A 15,537-nucleotide genomic window follows, 5' to 3' on the forward strand; every position below is an offset into this window, starting at 1 on the left:
CCTAGCCCCGCTGACAGCCATCTTTCTACTTTCTGTCTGGATTTGGCAACCCTGGGTACATCATGTACGTGGAATCATACGGCATTTGTGTTTGTGTGTGACTGGCTTATTTCACTCAGCATGATGTCCTCAAGGTTCATCCATGTTGTAGCAGGTGTCAGAATGCTGAGTAACATTCCATTGTACGTATGTACCACGATTTGCTTATCCATTCATCTGTTGAGAGACAACTGGGTTATTTTCACCTCTTGGCTACTGTGAATAATGCTGCTTTAAACATGGGCGTACCAACCTCTTTGAGATCCTGCTTTCAATTCTTTTGAGTGTATACTTGAAAGTGAAATTGCTGGACCACATGGCGATTCTGTTTTTAATTTTTTCAGGAACTGCCACACTGTTTTCCACAGCAGCTACACCATTTTACATTCCCACCAACTGTACACAAGGGTTCCAATTTCTCCACTTCCTCACCAACATTATTTGAAAATAGCCATCCTTATAGGTGTGAGGTGGTATCTCATTGTGTATTTTTAAAAAAATTAAATAGACTTTATTTTTTAGAGTAATTTAGGTTTATAGAAAAATTGAACCGAAAGTACAGAGATTTCCCATACATCCCTTTCCCCCACATATGCATAGCCTTCCCCATAGCAACATCCCCAACCAGAGTGGTACGTGTGTTAAAACTGATGAAACTACAATGACGTATCATTATCACCCAAAGTCCGTAGTTTACATTAGAGTTCACTTTTGGTGTTGTACATTCTATAGGTTTTGACAAATGTGTAGTATCATGTATCCATCATTACAGCATCATAAACGATAGAATCATTGTCCTAAAAAATCCTCTGTGCTCCACCCATTCATCCCTCCCCACCCTCCAACCCCTGGCAATCACTGATCTTTTTATAGTCTCCACAGTTTTGCTTTTTCGAGAACGCCATATAGTTTGCATTGTACGGTATATAACCTTTTCAGACTGGCTTCTTTCACAGTCATATGCATTTAAGATTCCTTCATGTCTCTTGATAGTTTGATAGCTCATTTCTTTTTCAGTGGTGAAAAATATTCCATTGTCTGGATGTACCACAGTTTATCCATTCACCTACTGAAGGACATCTTGATGCTTCCAAGTTTGTCAATTTTGAATAAAGCTTCTCTAAACATCCTTGAGCAGGTTTTTGTGTGGACGTAAGTTTTCAACTCATTTGAGTAAATACCAGGATTGCAATTGCTCGATCATATGATGAGAGCATGTTTGGTTTTGTAAAAAATTTCCAAACTGCTTTCCAAAGTGGCTGTAACATTTTGTAGAGTTCCTATTGCTTCACATCATTGTGGTTTTGATTTGCATTTGAGCACTTCTTTTTCCTGTCAAAAATTTTCTTGCACTTCACAGTTGTTGATCTATTCAATTCTTTGAGGGAAGGAAATAGCAAATATCATTTATTCAGGCCCTCTTTAAAATAAAATTTTGCCATTTTATTTTTGTCAAAATAGAAATTCATTCATTTTCTTCTCATTTAAAAAGAGTACTTATTCAAAACTTTTCAGGAAAAAAAAATATGAAGTAGAAAATAGAAGTCCCCACCATCCAGATAACCATTGTGAACTAAGCTCTTGGCAGACATTCTTCAATTCAAAGGCACAGCTATCCTACTGTACACACTGTACATCCCTACACACTGGTATATACTACAAAATGTATTTCATTTTTTAATTATCTTTCATTTGCTACTAGAACATCAGCTCTGGGGAGGCAACAAAAGGAATTGTTCTTTGCTTTTCTGCCCACTGCTGTATTCCCTATGACTAGAGGAGGTCCTGACACCTGTGGGCCCTTAAGAAATAGCTATTTGTTAAATGAAGAAATAAACAAGCCTCACTTTTATCACTTAACAAAATGTCTTGGAATTTTTCTTTTTCCTATGTCCTTAGATTTTCATCATCATCTATTTTATTGGCTGCACATATTTCAATGTACTTATCAAACTAGTCCTTTACTGACTGGCTGTATAAGTAATTTCCACTTTGTCACTATTATAAACAATATTGTGATGAATACGCTGTTACTTATGTTTGTGTTGTGGGATTATCTCCTTCGATCATTCCAAAAGGAGAAATTTCTCGGTGAAGTAGGATGTACATTTTAATTATAAATCATTTTGCTAAGCCAGACCTTCAGAAAGTAATTGCAATTTATTCTCCCCTCAGGTACAAGAGTGCTCACTTAGAATCCCACTGCAGAACATCAAACCTTTTAATCTTCACAACCTAATTAGGTGAAAAATAGTGCTGGGTTTCAATTTGCGTTTATCTGGTTATTAATTAGTGAGTTATGCATCTTTTATTATTTATTGTTAATTTGTATCTCTTCTTTTGTGAATTGTGTGTTTGAGTTGTTTACATTTCTATCAGAGTGCTAACCTTTTCTTATTGATTTACAGTAACTCTTTATATATTTAAGATATTAATATTTGTATGTTGTGAATGTTGCAAATATTTATTCTAAATTTTCATTTCTTTAAAAATTATTTTCATGATATCTTTTCCCAAATAGTTTTACTTTAAAATTTTTAATTGAAGGATAACACACATAAAGGAAAGTACACAAAATTTTAAGTGCTCAATGAGTATTTATACCCATATAATCACTACCCATATCAGGTTTCCATGTAACCTCTCCCAGTCAAAAATCCTCCCAAATTAAGCACTAGTGAAAATACTAGTTTTAACTTTGGACATAATAGTATCTGTTTATCATTCATGGTATGTATCTTTGGGCCATGTTTTAAAAAATGTCTTCCAGGGAAATATATACAAGATCTATGGTAGCTCACAGAGAAAAAAATGTGACAATGAATATGTGTATGTTCATGTATAACTGAAAAATTGTGCTCTACACTGGCATTTGACACAACATTGTAAAATGATTATAAATCAATAAAAAATGTTAAAAATATAAATAATGTCTTCTACTTACAATTATGTAAATATTCACCTACAGTTTTTATTCTGGCACTTTTGTTATTTCATTTATTATACTGAAATCTTTATTTCGTCCAGCTGAAATTTATTCTAATGTAAACAAGAGGTAGGTATCAAACTCCCGTCTCCCCTGTTCCCTTAAGTCTATTACCCAAGACTATTTGTTAACTAGTCAGCATCATTTATCAACTAGTCAACATCATCTCCATAATTTAAAATACTCTCTCGTTCTATATTCTGTTCCCCCTATTTGCCTATTTCTGCACCAATACCTCACCGTTTTAAATATAACGCTAGGTTTTAACATCTGCTGAAGTAAATATTGCATTGTCATTCTCTTTCAAACATTTCTTGGTTATTATTGTTCATTTATTTTCTAGAAAAACTTGTAAAAAATCATTTTGTGAAATTCTCTTTCCACATCCCCTGAGAAAGATGAGGTCCTAATTGGTTACATTGAATTTATGTATGAATTTAGAAAATGTTTATACCTTTACATTGTTGGACTTTCTGTCTTTTCATTTATTCAAAACTTTCTTTATGTTCCTTAATAACATCTCCAAGTTTTCATCATATAGATCCTGCACAGTTCTGTTTTTCAAACTAGGTTTTTACATTTTTGGATGCCATTATGTTAACATTTGTGTTATATTTTCTATGTGGTTACTGACATATAGGAAAATATACATTTTATTATATACATATATACTATATTATTATACACACATACCTAATTATCTTGCTAAACTCTCGTTCTTTTGAAGGGTTTTTTTTTTTGAGCAGGTAACATCATCTGAAAATAATATTTATTTCAAACAATATTTCTACTTTTTATTTAGTTTCTTATTTTTATTTCACTATGTAGAACACTCAGAACAACGTTTAATGTTTTGCTCTTACAAATGGCATCCTGGTCTTTAATGAGAATGCCTCTAGTTCAATGTCCTTAACCACCCCCTACAGCCCCCACGGGTTCTGCTTCATTAAATCTGAGGTGGGACCCGGGCCGCTGAGTTCCGTTAGTTACACAGGTAATACTGAAGCGTGCTCCCAGTACCCACCAAGGACTGTACTCTAGCGCTTCCCTATTAAATATTGTTCGATATAATACACATTATTTTTCACATGATGGAAGTATTGTTCCACTATAGGTTTATGAAGAGTTACTAATTAGGGGGTTAGATTTAATAAAATGTCTTTTCAGCATCTCAGTGATCCCCTGTCTTGGATAAAACATGAAAACACCTGTATGAAGTCACCAGAGAACTACCAAAACAGACAGGACAAAAGAGGCTGGGTTTCTAGAGAGAGAAAACTCATTTGGGTGAGGCTGAAACTCTATGCCATTTTCCTCTTGAGACATCTTTCAGTGTTTAAGCAGCACAGAACAGAGGTCAAGAAATTGGGCAAGAAGAAGTAACTAAGAGAATGAGAAGCTTATCAGTACTTCAGGCAGACTTATGAGGCTAGGGAGAAAAATATTGGCGTTCAGAGCCCATCGCGGAGGAAGGGGTACCATCGAACACTCCAGGCTCTCCAACGGGACCCGTGATGGTTAACATTGTGGGTTAACTTGGCTCGGCCACAATTCCCAGATATTTGGTCAAATATTAACTGACGTTTTGGGGTGAAGGAATTTTTTAGATGAGATTAATATTGAAATCAGTAGACTTTGGGTAATGCAAATTATCTTCTGTAGTGTGAGTGGGTCTCATCCATTCAGTCAATGGCCTTAACAGAAAAACACTGATCTTCCTGGGAGAGAAAATTCTGCCAGCAGACCACCTTCGGACTCAAACTGCAATTCTTCCCTGGGTCTGCAGCCTGCTGGCTGTAGGTACACACACACACACACACACACACACACACAAACACACACACACACACACACACACGCTCTAATCTATTTCTTTGGACAACTCTAACTAATGTAGGTTCCATAAAAAAAAAACATGCTCTAGGGAATAAGAGCAAGCCAAAAACAGTCCAGGCCTCACAAACACTGCATCCAGATTAAAATAAGTTCAATTCCAGGCTGGAATAAGGTGATCTCTACCTGCCAAAATTTTGAGTAAATCCTCTCCAGAGGAAGATAACACTATTAAAAGCCTCTACAAATATTTGTTCACAGTATCTGGCATTCAATTGAAAAATTATCAGGAATACCAGGAAACAGGACTGAAAGAGAAAAAAGCAAACAATAAAAATAGATCACAGATGATCCATATTTTGGAAAAATAGGAAAAATACAAAAAAGAGATTTAGAATATGGTGAAAAGATCTAACATGTATAATTGCAATCCTAGAAAAAGAAGAGCAAAAGAAAGAGACAAAAAAAAAAATTGAAAAATAATGTCAAGAAATTTCCAAAACGGATGAAATACAATCGAGCTACAGATTCAAGAAGTACTCTGTATCGCAAGTAGGATAAATACAAAGAAAATCACTCTTAGACACATCATAGTGGAACTAAGATAGAGTGTAATTTACAAGCAACTGGGGGAAAATGTTACCTTCAGAAGAACAGCAGTAAGACTTACAGCTGACTTTTCACAATGGAATGATATCTTTAAAATGCTGAATGAAAATAGATGTGATTTATAATTATATAACCTATGAATTATCCTGGAAAATGAAGGCAAAATAAAGAAATTTCCAGAGATGCTAACAGTGTGTATATTGCCTTATGGAGAATTCTTTAGGCAGAAGGAAAATTATCCCTGTAGGAGGCACAGAAGTTCAGGAACAAATGGAGAACAATGAAAAGGGTTAGTATTGCATGAATATTGACTGTACAGAACAAAAATAATAATGTCTTGTGGGCTTTAAAATATATGTAAAATATACATAGAATTATAATACACAACAAAGTCGGGAGGGGATAAATGGGGCTGAAGTGTTCTAAGTTCCTCATGTTGTCTTGGAAGGAGGGAAGTTACTGTTTTGCATGACATGTTAGTAAGTCAAGGGTGAATGTTATAATATCTAGGGTAGTCTCTAAAAGGAAAAGGATATATCACTACTAAGCTAATAGAGGAGAAAACAACTAAGATAAAGAAAAAAGATACTCCATTAATTCAAAAGAAATCAAGTAAGGAGAAAAAAAGAAAGATAAAACAGGTGAGAAAAAAAGAAAACAAATTGTAAGGTGGTAATCTGATGCCCAGATAGATCAGGAATTACATTAACTTAAATTGAGTAAATATTCTTATTTAAAGATTAAGATTGTTTGACTGGATATTTAATGATATTAAATTGACAACCTACTGCTTGTAAGAGATACACCTGAAATGCAAAGATTCAGTAGAAATAAAATAAGAAGCACTCCTCAAAAGAAATTTATACTAAGATCAAAGTAGGTCTTAGGGCAGTCATAAAGATAAAGAAACATTTTATAATATAAAAGGGTCAGGCCACCAGAGAATATAACAATTCCACATTTATGTGCACCTAATACGCACACGCACACGCACACACACAGAGTGAGAGCAAAAGTTGACCAAACAAAAAGGAGAAATAGACAAATTTGCAATCACACTGGGAGATTTTTTAACACTGAGAAAACTCTCAGTAACTGATAGAACAAAGAGATGAAATATCAGGGAGGATTTAAGAGGATTCAAACAACAGGATTAAATCGTCTCTGTGTACTGAACGTTGAGCGAACATTTTTGTTTCCCTGGATCGTCACTATGGTCCCAGCTGCAAACAGCAAGCTCTAGGAGATGGCCAAAACACAGAGCCCAGCACCTCCCCCGGGCTCACTGAGGGGCAGCTTAGCCACCCTACCTTCTGGGAGCAGCCCTGCCTCCAGACGCCTATGTGAGAAAACTATGGAGAGGAGACTGAACCGTCCTGGCTGGAGTTCTCAGCCTTGTGGGGAGGGCAGTGTTATGGTGAGAAGGGACCCTCTCCTTTCTCTGTGAGGAGGGGAGGGCTGCAAGTAAGCAATCCCCTGCCAAGTAAGGGGGATTCCCAGAGGAAGATCCAGGTGCCCACAACAGCTCCCCATCTCCTTTTGGGCGTCTGCCAGTACAGTGGCTGTATTGATCAGCCCTGAGCGCATCTGAGACGAGGCAGACGGTGAAGTCTGTGGAGCAGACTGGACACCCCCCACTTGGAGTGTCCTCACAGGTCCAGTGGGCACAGGGAAGGTGATTGGGACCGAGCCTTCTTGCCAATTACCTAATCCAAGAGAAAGGCTGTGGGTGTACCCCTGGAGGGTGTGTCCCTAGATGGGGATAAGGGAGGGTGAAAGTGTTTGAACTAGACCAAATTTCCCACATGGAGAAAGTGTGGAGGGGCAGCTATAGCTCAGTGGTAAAGCGTGTGCTTAGCATGCACAAAGTCCTGGGTTCAATCCCCTGTACCTCCATTTTAAAAATAAATAAGACTTAAAATAAATAAATAAACCTAATTACCTCTCCAAAACCAAAATCTTTTTTTAAAAAAAGTGTGGAGTTGGAGGGGGAAGCAGTTTGCACTGAACATACAGAAAACCCTGCATGCGATTGCTACGAGAAAGCAAGTATTTGGACAGTCAGTGCTAAATGGAGAATTGACAGCCGAAGGAAGAACTCTGAAACCTACCAGTCAGCTGAGTAAAAACATACACGCCTTTTCCTGCCAGCCCTCAGCGACGACCCCAGCTCTGGAGGAGCTAGAAATGGATTACACACCCCTCTCCACTTTCTACGAGCACTGAGCCATGGGCTGGCCCGGAAGGTGCCCCAAGATCCCCGTTCCTTCCCTTCCTTGTCATCGGGCAGTCCCCTCCCCCACTCCCGCACTCATCCCTCCCCGGCAAGCCCTTGAGCTGCGGTGCCCCAGGCCATTATCCTCCTCCTGGCGGCACAGGGGGAGCTAGAGAGGAGGATGTGGGAAGGGGCACTGGAGGGCTTTCAAAGCAGAGCTGGTACAGCCTCCCTGCTGGATGGTTCTTCAAAGTCAGGCTCTACCTGACACTTCAGGCCTGCCCACCCAGAAGGGCGTCTTTTAAATGAAAGCAGGATGCCACCCTCCTTCATTCTGTGACTAGGGGGTGTGGTTTCCCTGGGAGAGGTCTCAGCGCACCGGGCCTCAGCTGAGCCTGGGCTGTTAGGATCCTCTGCCCATCTCTCTAGGGAGGCAAGGATGTTCCCCCCCCCACCGAAAGCCCAGAGCCCCCAAAGGGCGACGTGGGGTGAACTACTGGCCTTAGGCCTTGTTGTTGTCGGTATTGTTGCTATGGTCAATAGCTGCTGTTTACCGAGTTGAGTCTGTGTGCTACAAATTGTGCTGGGCCCTGGGTGTGCATTCCTACATTTAAATGTATTTTTCACATTTTATAGAGCTGAGGACTTTGAAGCAGGGGAGGGTAAGGCACTTACTGAAGTGACTTGGGCAGTAAGTGAGGAAGCCGGGAATCCATCCCAGGTCAATTTAGCTTTGGAGCTGGCTCTTAACCTCAGTTCAACGCCCTCCCCTAGGGCTGAGGGCAAAAAATATATTTGCAATTTGGTACTAGCTGAGAACAAGTGGAAGCATCACGTGTAGCGTTCTGAAAGGGAGGTTCTCCCGTAACAACATAATGCAAATAATTTAGAACCCATCAGTCTTAATTTTCAAAATGGTACCACAAATACAGTTCCTACATCTCCTGCCTTTGGTTAAAGAACTCTTGGGTAGCCAGAATAACCTTTCATGGAGAAGTTGTGAAAAACCGAATTAGGAAAGTCACTCAGGACCTCATAAAAGTTAAGGTGTAGGATACATTTTCACTGTCTTAAAAATATTTTACCCCAGTGGGAGGGGAGGAGAGATATAGGTGAGGGAGATGAAGAGGTACAGATTTTCAGTTACAAAACAAATGTCACAGGTATGAAGTACACCATGTGGGGAAAACAGTCAATGATCTTGTAACGTCATCATATGTTGACAGATGACCACTAGACTTATCATGAGGTTCATTTTGAGATGCACAGAAATACCAAATCACTCCGTTGTGTACCAGGAACTAACATAGTGCAGCTCAATTATACTTCAAAAACAAATAAACAAACTCATGGAAAAAGCGATCAGAGGTTACCAGAGGTGAGGGAGGGGGAATTGAATAAAGGTGATCGAAAGGTACAGACTTCCGGTTTTAAGTAAGTACGAGGGGTGCAATGTACAACATGCTAATGAACACTGCTGTACGTTGCAAATGAAAGTTGTTAGGAGAGTAACAACTCTCCTAAGTAACTCCTAAGAGTTCTCATCACAAGGAAAAAATACATTTTTTAAAAAACGTTTCTTCAATCTAACACTCTCCCAAGTGAGCTATTTTGGCTGCCTTTTCTATTTCCTTAATGTTGTTTCTATATGAGATGATGGATGTTCGCTAAACCTACTGTGGTCGTCATTTCATGTATGTAAGTTGAATCATTATGTTTAATACCTTAAACATATATTGCTGTCTGTCAATTATATTGCAATAAAACTGGGAAAATATTTTACTTCAATAATATCTTGTGGTGAGAATGGAATCTGGCAACAAGGGCAGACTCTGGAAGAGGTTTTTGAGCGGTTATCCTGGGAAGCGAGCTTGCATGGGACCAAACACTGAGTAACACCTAGGAAGTTCACTTCCTCGGCTCTCTTGAAACAAGATCAACAGCCCCAGTTTTTATAAACATGAGGCCAGTCTCTGACTGGAGCCCAGTTATGGTTCTCCGTTGCCCAGACAACAGTAAAACTTGAGCTTAAGTAGAGCATCCATAGGGACTTTTTGCCTCGAGTTCTTAATGGTCCTTCTGAATGATGGGCTCCAAACCCCAGTTTTATTTATTAATCGTGTTTATTATTCACTATTTTACTCCTTGGACTTAGTTCTGTCTAACTAGACCCAGAGTCCAGGTTCTTTTCCTTGAGTAAGGACAACCTGTGCCTCTCCTAGCTCAAATTAAAAGTCCATTTTTTAACCTAAACTCTATGCCAGCTCCTTAACAATTCATGTCAATCCAGGATTCTCAGATCAGCATTTGACATACGGAACCATCTGGTCTTTAAGCAGTAATTCCACCACCGGCCACTGCTATAATGTTTGCCTACAGTGGCAGGAATAATATCAAACTGCCTGCAACTTTTATTGATCTTTCCTCAGTCTGGGCCACAGACAAATTGATTCGCCACTGCTATCCTGCTTCACGGGCCAGAACGGGGGGGAACAACTTTCCTGAGGGCTGAACCAGGCTGAGTTCTGACACTAGTATTTTTCCACTTATTTAAAAAAAAAATCTGATACTACCTTTGGATGAGTTAGTTGCATAGCTTCTTGCTATTAAAAAAAAGGAAAAGGAGACATTCTTTTTTACTCTGATGATATATGGCTTTATTTTCCTGGACAAGGAATGGTCTCTATATACAACAGACCCTACCAGCTAATTGCGACAGAAAGAAGGGCTACAGATCAAAATATCTAACACTAAGGCTATTACCTGGGTAAGTCGTCCCATGTTATTGCCAAGTTCATAAATGAGGAGACAACCACATTGTCCAAGTTTGATTCCCCAAATTTGCTGTACAGAAACCCTTTGTGGTTACTGCAAGTCTCTTTTCTGCTGTAAAGTGGGAATCGATGTGCTAAGTGGGTGGCGGGCTCTCTTACTCCACCTTGATGAGCTCTATTAAAACAAAACAAAAACCGTCTTACTTAGCCCCCAGTGAAGAATGGCAGCTAAGCAGAGGGAGAGCATAGCTCAGTGGTAGAGTGTGTGCTTAGCATGCACAAGGTCCTGGGTTCAATCCCCAGCACCTCCACTAAAATAATTAATAAGTAAATAAATAAAAACCTAATTACCTCCCCACCATTAAAAAAAAGAATGGCAGCTGAATTCCAGGCACTTGGCCAAAGATCACAATTCCAAGTTCACTGTCACTACATACTAACTAAAATGTCACCAAAGAGAAACCTGGAGTTGTTTAGAATCCATGCAGTCCATCTGAGTCCAGATATGACAAAATACATCCCTAGGTTAAGCCGATTAACAGACAGCTAGGCATCTGAGCTGAACTACACGACCTGCCCCCACCCTCCGCGTTCCAGTAGAATTACTTTTACTAACTCTTGTGCGTCAGAGAGATGCCATCTTTATATGGAAAAACGGAACCCTCTGTGTGCTGTTTGGGCTTATATACAGGTGTTTACATTATTTATGACATTATACATCATGTGGCCTACCCATGGTGGGAATGTAAGTGATTATGTTTTGCTTTTTTTGCTCTATTACTGGATCCACTTTGCTGTAGCCCTGTAGTCTATATTCCTTTGTCCTTATGTTCAATTTATTTTCTCTTTGAAATATTTTACACATCCTAGAAAACCTTTCTAACTAGGTATCCGGAGTATAACATGGGGCTTGGCACTTAGAAGGCACACAGTAAATATTTGTTGAGAGAATTAAAAGTGAAATACAAAAAAAAAAAGAATTATTATAAATAGAGTATAAATTAAGATGAAAACTTGGGTTTCTCCCTAACTTGGGTTCCCTCAATACTCCTGCATAGAGCTGGTGCTCATTCTGTGTACAGTCATCGATTACGAAGAAATTGCTCTTGTGCTATTTCACGGGAGTATGGTTTCTTTTTCTTACTCTATTATTTTCTCCCTGGAGACAAAGAGTATAGGATTTACTTCCTGTGTATTTTGAAGAGGGCTCTGCACACAGTAGGTGCTCAATAAATGCAAATTAAATAGAAGAATGATCCATGGCCTGAAGGTGTGACCCACCTTTTGGGGAGTGAAAGGGTTACTAACCCATAGTCCAGCTGCTTTTATCTAAAGCCAGCAGCACTGGTGTTTCCATTTGTATTTCATTAGCTTGCTCATCTTGGGTCTTTGTGCCCACAGTGGTGATGGCAGGTCCTAGCTTTTTCTCCTGGGCACATATCATAGGTATCTGTTGCTTTTGCTGCCCAGCAACCATTCTTCCCTTAATGCCATCATGATTTTCCTTTGCAGAATGAATGTTCCCCCACACCCAGTGCATGCGGTTCAGATGGCGTTTGGACACACAGCCCAGGTCTGGCCAATCAAAGCATCCCATCCCCTGGGGCACAGTGACGGGTCTGAGGATGAAGTCATGACCAAAGTCATAACCCAATGACTCAGTTCCAGGACTTGTTGGAACTGTTGGACACAGAAGTTCTCTTTTTCCCTGCTGGATTTACCAAGATGATAGGCTATAAACCTATAGCTGTCAAAGCTACCATATTGGAAAAACCTAACTGAATGAACAAACACTGAGTACGTAAGAGCCAAGAGATGAACACAAAATGAGTGCCCTGATGACACTGTGCCTGAACAGTCTGAATTGAATTTTCTGTCAGTACAATGAAAATAATTCAAAGCAGCACAGAATTCTGCTCTCATCACATGTCCTCTTCCTAGACCACACTGAAGCCCCAAGGGCCGTATCAGAGGCTGTGTGCTTACAGAGCTACACCGAGACTGGAAACTAAAGTATCGGTGTGAGCCTATCCTGAGTCTACCATGGTTCAATGAAAACTAGCGTAAAACTCCTAAGCCAGGGGAAAGGGGTAGAATACGAAGCTGGGTGAAAGCAGTTACAGACACAGATGCTTAAGTAGGGAGGGCAGGGGGTCAAGCGCTGTCCAAGGTGGGAAGGGGGTCAGTGCTATGCACGGTAGGAACCAGACTTTGATGGAATTGTGCTTTGGTATTTGGAATTGTCTTTCTTAAGGCAAAGTGAAATGAAGACAGGAGACAGAGGCGTAGGGAACCTAAGTGCAGGGGATAATTGAGGAAAATTTAAAAATAGTCTTCCTAGAGGTGATGTTTTCACTTCTTTCACCCACTGATAACCCATCACTGTTTATCCAACACAAGTAACATCCTACATTCTCACTCAGGCCCAGGAAAAAAGCTAGGAATCACCCTTGGGCCGCTGTGGGAGCTCTTTCTTGGAGGAGGTGAGATGGGGAGAAGGAACCCTCCCCTAGGAACTAAGCACAGAGGTCTGCTAACAAGCCCCGATGGGTACACAGGAGCGCTTCAGGCCACAGCCCAGAGCGTCTGTCTTCTTTAGGTCAATTCTCTCTCGGCTTTCCACCCTCCAGGTTTTGCCCAAAGCTCTTCCGCTAGCCCTTGCAGCAGAGTTTACGTTGAATGGGTTCCAGGGGTGAGGTCATCCTCGTGGAAGCTTTCCATATATGACAAGCCTTTGCTGCTGTGCCCAAGAGCATTCCTAAGGCCCTTTCACTGATGCTGTTCAAGAATAAGGTCTTGGCTGGATTCCCACATTGAAGGGGCAGTGGAGCTTTGGTTTCTGAAAATAGTAGGTATTGTCCTTTTTGCTCAATTATGAAAGCAATGTTCTCTGTAGAATATTTGGAAAATTCAAAAAAGTATAGAGGGGAAAGCAAGAGCAATCATGCCATCATTCTATCACCTACAGAAAATTAATTTTAAAAATGTTGTTGTATTTCTTTCTCATAGTTTTATGAAGACATGTATCGGTATATATTTTAGGAAGGCGGTATTGCCCTGGGGTTGGGTGTGGGTTTGGAAGTGTGACACCACTCATTTGGAGTTCTGTGGCCTTCGGCACTTCCAAAAAAGAACTCCCGCAGTGGTCCAAGGGTTATTTCTGTCCTTTTCCTGGGCCTGAGGGGGAATGTAGGATGTTACTTGTGTTGGAAAAGTAATGGGTTATTGGTGGATGAAAGAAGTGGAAACATCACCTAGACTAAAGGTAGTAAGACTATTCTTAGGTATTCCTCAGGCCAGTCCCTGTAGTTAGCTTTCCTACCCCTCACAGTCTCCTCTCTTCACCTCACTTTGCCTTAAAAAAAGCCAGTGGCATCGTACCAAGCACAACTGCAGCAGAACACGGTCCGTGCTGTCTACAGCACTGCCTTGCCTTCTTGAACAATAAAGCTTGCTAATTCCTAATCTAGTCCTCTACCTGTACACTATTATTTTAACTTATAAGTTTATAGTAAGTTATCTGGTAATAAAATTTCTAACATTCTTCTTTCCATTTTTAAAAATGGTTATTTCACTTATTCCAGATTAATTTTAGAATACCCTTTTCAAGTTAAAAAATGAAATTTGTATAGACGTGCATTTAAATCTATGGATTAATTAAAGGAGAGTTGACATCTTTGAAGTATTAAGTCTTCCCCTCATGGAATACAGCCTACCTATCTTTGCATTTGTTATCTTCATACTCCTCTGCAAAGCTTAGTTTTCTTTATGGAAGTCCTGCACACTTCCTGTTAATTTTATTCAAGGTGCTTTATAGTTTTGGTTGCTAGGGTAACTGAGATTCTCCATCAGCACCCCCAGTCACAACTGGCTATTGCCTGTATTGGAAAGCTGTTTTAGGCATTTTACATATACCTTTTAGTGGCAAATTTGCTGCTCTCTCTTATTAGGCCTAACCGTTTTTTCAGGATTGATTATCTTCAGGTTTTTAGGTAGATACTTAAGTTTTCAGCCAAAATCCGTGTCTCCTTTCCAACAGTAAACTCTTTATCCTGCTTCAGTATGTTGGCTAGGTTACCCTTTCAGGACACTGTTAGATAATAGTATTTAAAATGGGTCTGTCTTGTCTCTGCCAATAGTATTTCTTTATTAAGAATGATGCTGGGTATCTTTTCAGAAGACATATTTTATCATGACAATGAAGCTTCTTTCTTCCCTAATCTATTAGAGGAGATTTAAAAATAAAGAATAAATGTTGATTCTCATCTTCAAATACTTTTCTTATTCTCTGAGAGCGCCCTGGGTCTTTTTTTTTTTTTTTTTTTTTTCCTTTTGACCTACTTCTATGATACATTATATTACTGGATTTCTTTCATTGGGCCAACATTACCTTCTCAACAAACTCGCCAGATGCATCATGGGCTCTAGGGTTGGGCAGACCTGGGCTGCCATCCCAGCCCACCACTTACTAGCTAGGGGGTCAAGGACAGGTTCTAAACGGGGATGTGCAATAAACACTGGCAGTCATGACACATTATTCCTCCACTATGTTGACAAATTTGTTAACGCTTTTATTTAGGAAATTTGTATCTGTATTGGAGATTGGCGTGAAATATATGTGAATATAATTTAGTGAGTTGTGTTCACAAAAATGAACTATGTTGGTTTTCTTATTTCCCTGTGCTCTACGACACTTAAAACAGCAAGAGATATTTATATACTCATGTCCACGCAAGTACTATTCACAATAGCCAAGAAGGAGAGGCAACCCAAGTGTCAATTGGCAGATTAATGGATAAACAAAATGTGGTATATACATACAATGGAATATTATTCAGCCTTAAAAAGGAAGTTTTGACACATGCTACAGCATAGATGAGACTTGAGTACATCATGCTAAGTGAAGTAAGCCAGTCACAAAAAGACAAAATGATTCCACTTACATGAGGTATCTAAAGAAGTCAAATTCATTGAAACAGAAAATAGAAGGGTGGTTGCCAGGGGCTGGGGGAAGTGGGGAAAGGGGAGTTGTGGTTTAATGGGTGCAGAGTTTCAGTTTTGGAAGATGAAAAAGTTCTGGA

At 39.6% G+C, this 15,537-nt stretch overlaps 1 protein-coding gene across 2 annotated transcripts in view; it reads right to left on the minus strand.

Annotated features, from left to right (window-relative positions):
- Positions 1–565: 565 nt before the first annotated feature.
- The window catches only part of STAMBP (STAM binding protein), a 41,401-nt gene continuing 26,429 nt past the window's right edge, over positions 566–15,537 (minus strand). Inside the window, exon 11 of one of the 2 annotated variants that reach the window (XR_004326427.1) lies at positions 566–1,417. The gene's annotated coding sequence lies outside the window, so the exon portion shown is untranslated. Of the gene's footprint in view, positions 1,418–10,314; positions 10,632–15,537 lie in introns of those variants that run through there. The other variant, XR_004326429.1, reaches the window with a different exon arrangement.

Source organism: Camelus ferus, chromosome 15, assembly GCF_009834535.1.
Source record: "Camelus ferus isolate YT-003-E chromosome 15, BCGSAC_Cfer_1.0, whole genome shotgun sequence".
Classification (NCBI taxonomy): domain Eukaryota; kingdom Metazoa; phylum Chordata; class Mammalia; order Artiodactyla; family Camelidae; genus Camelus; species Camelus ferus.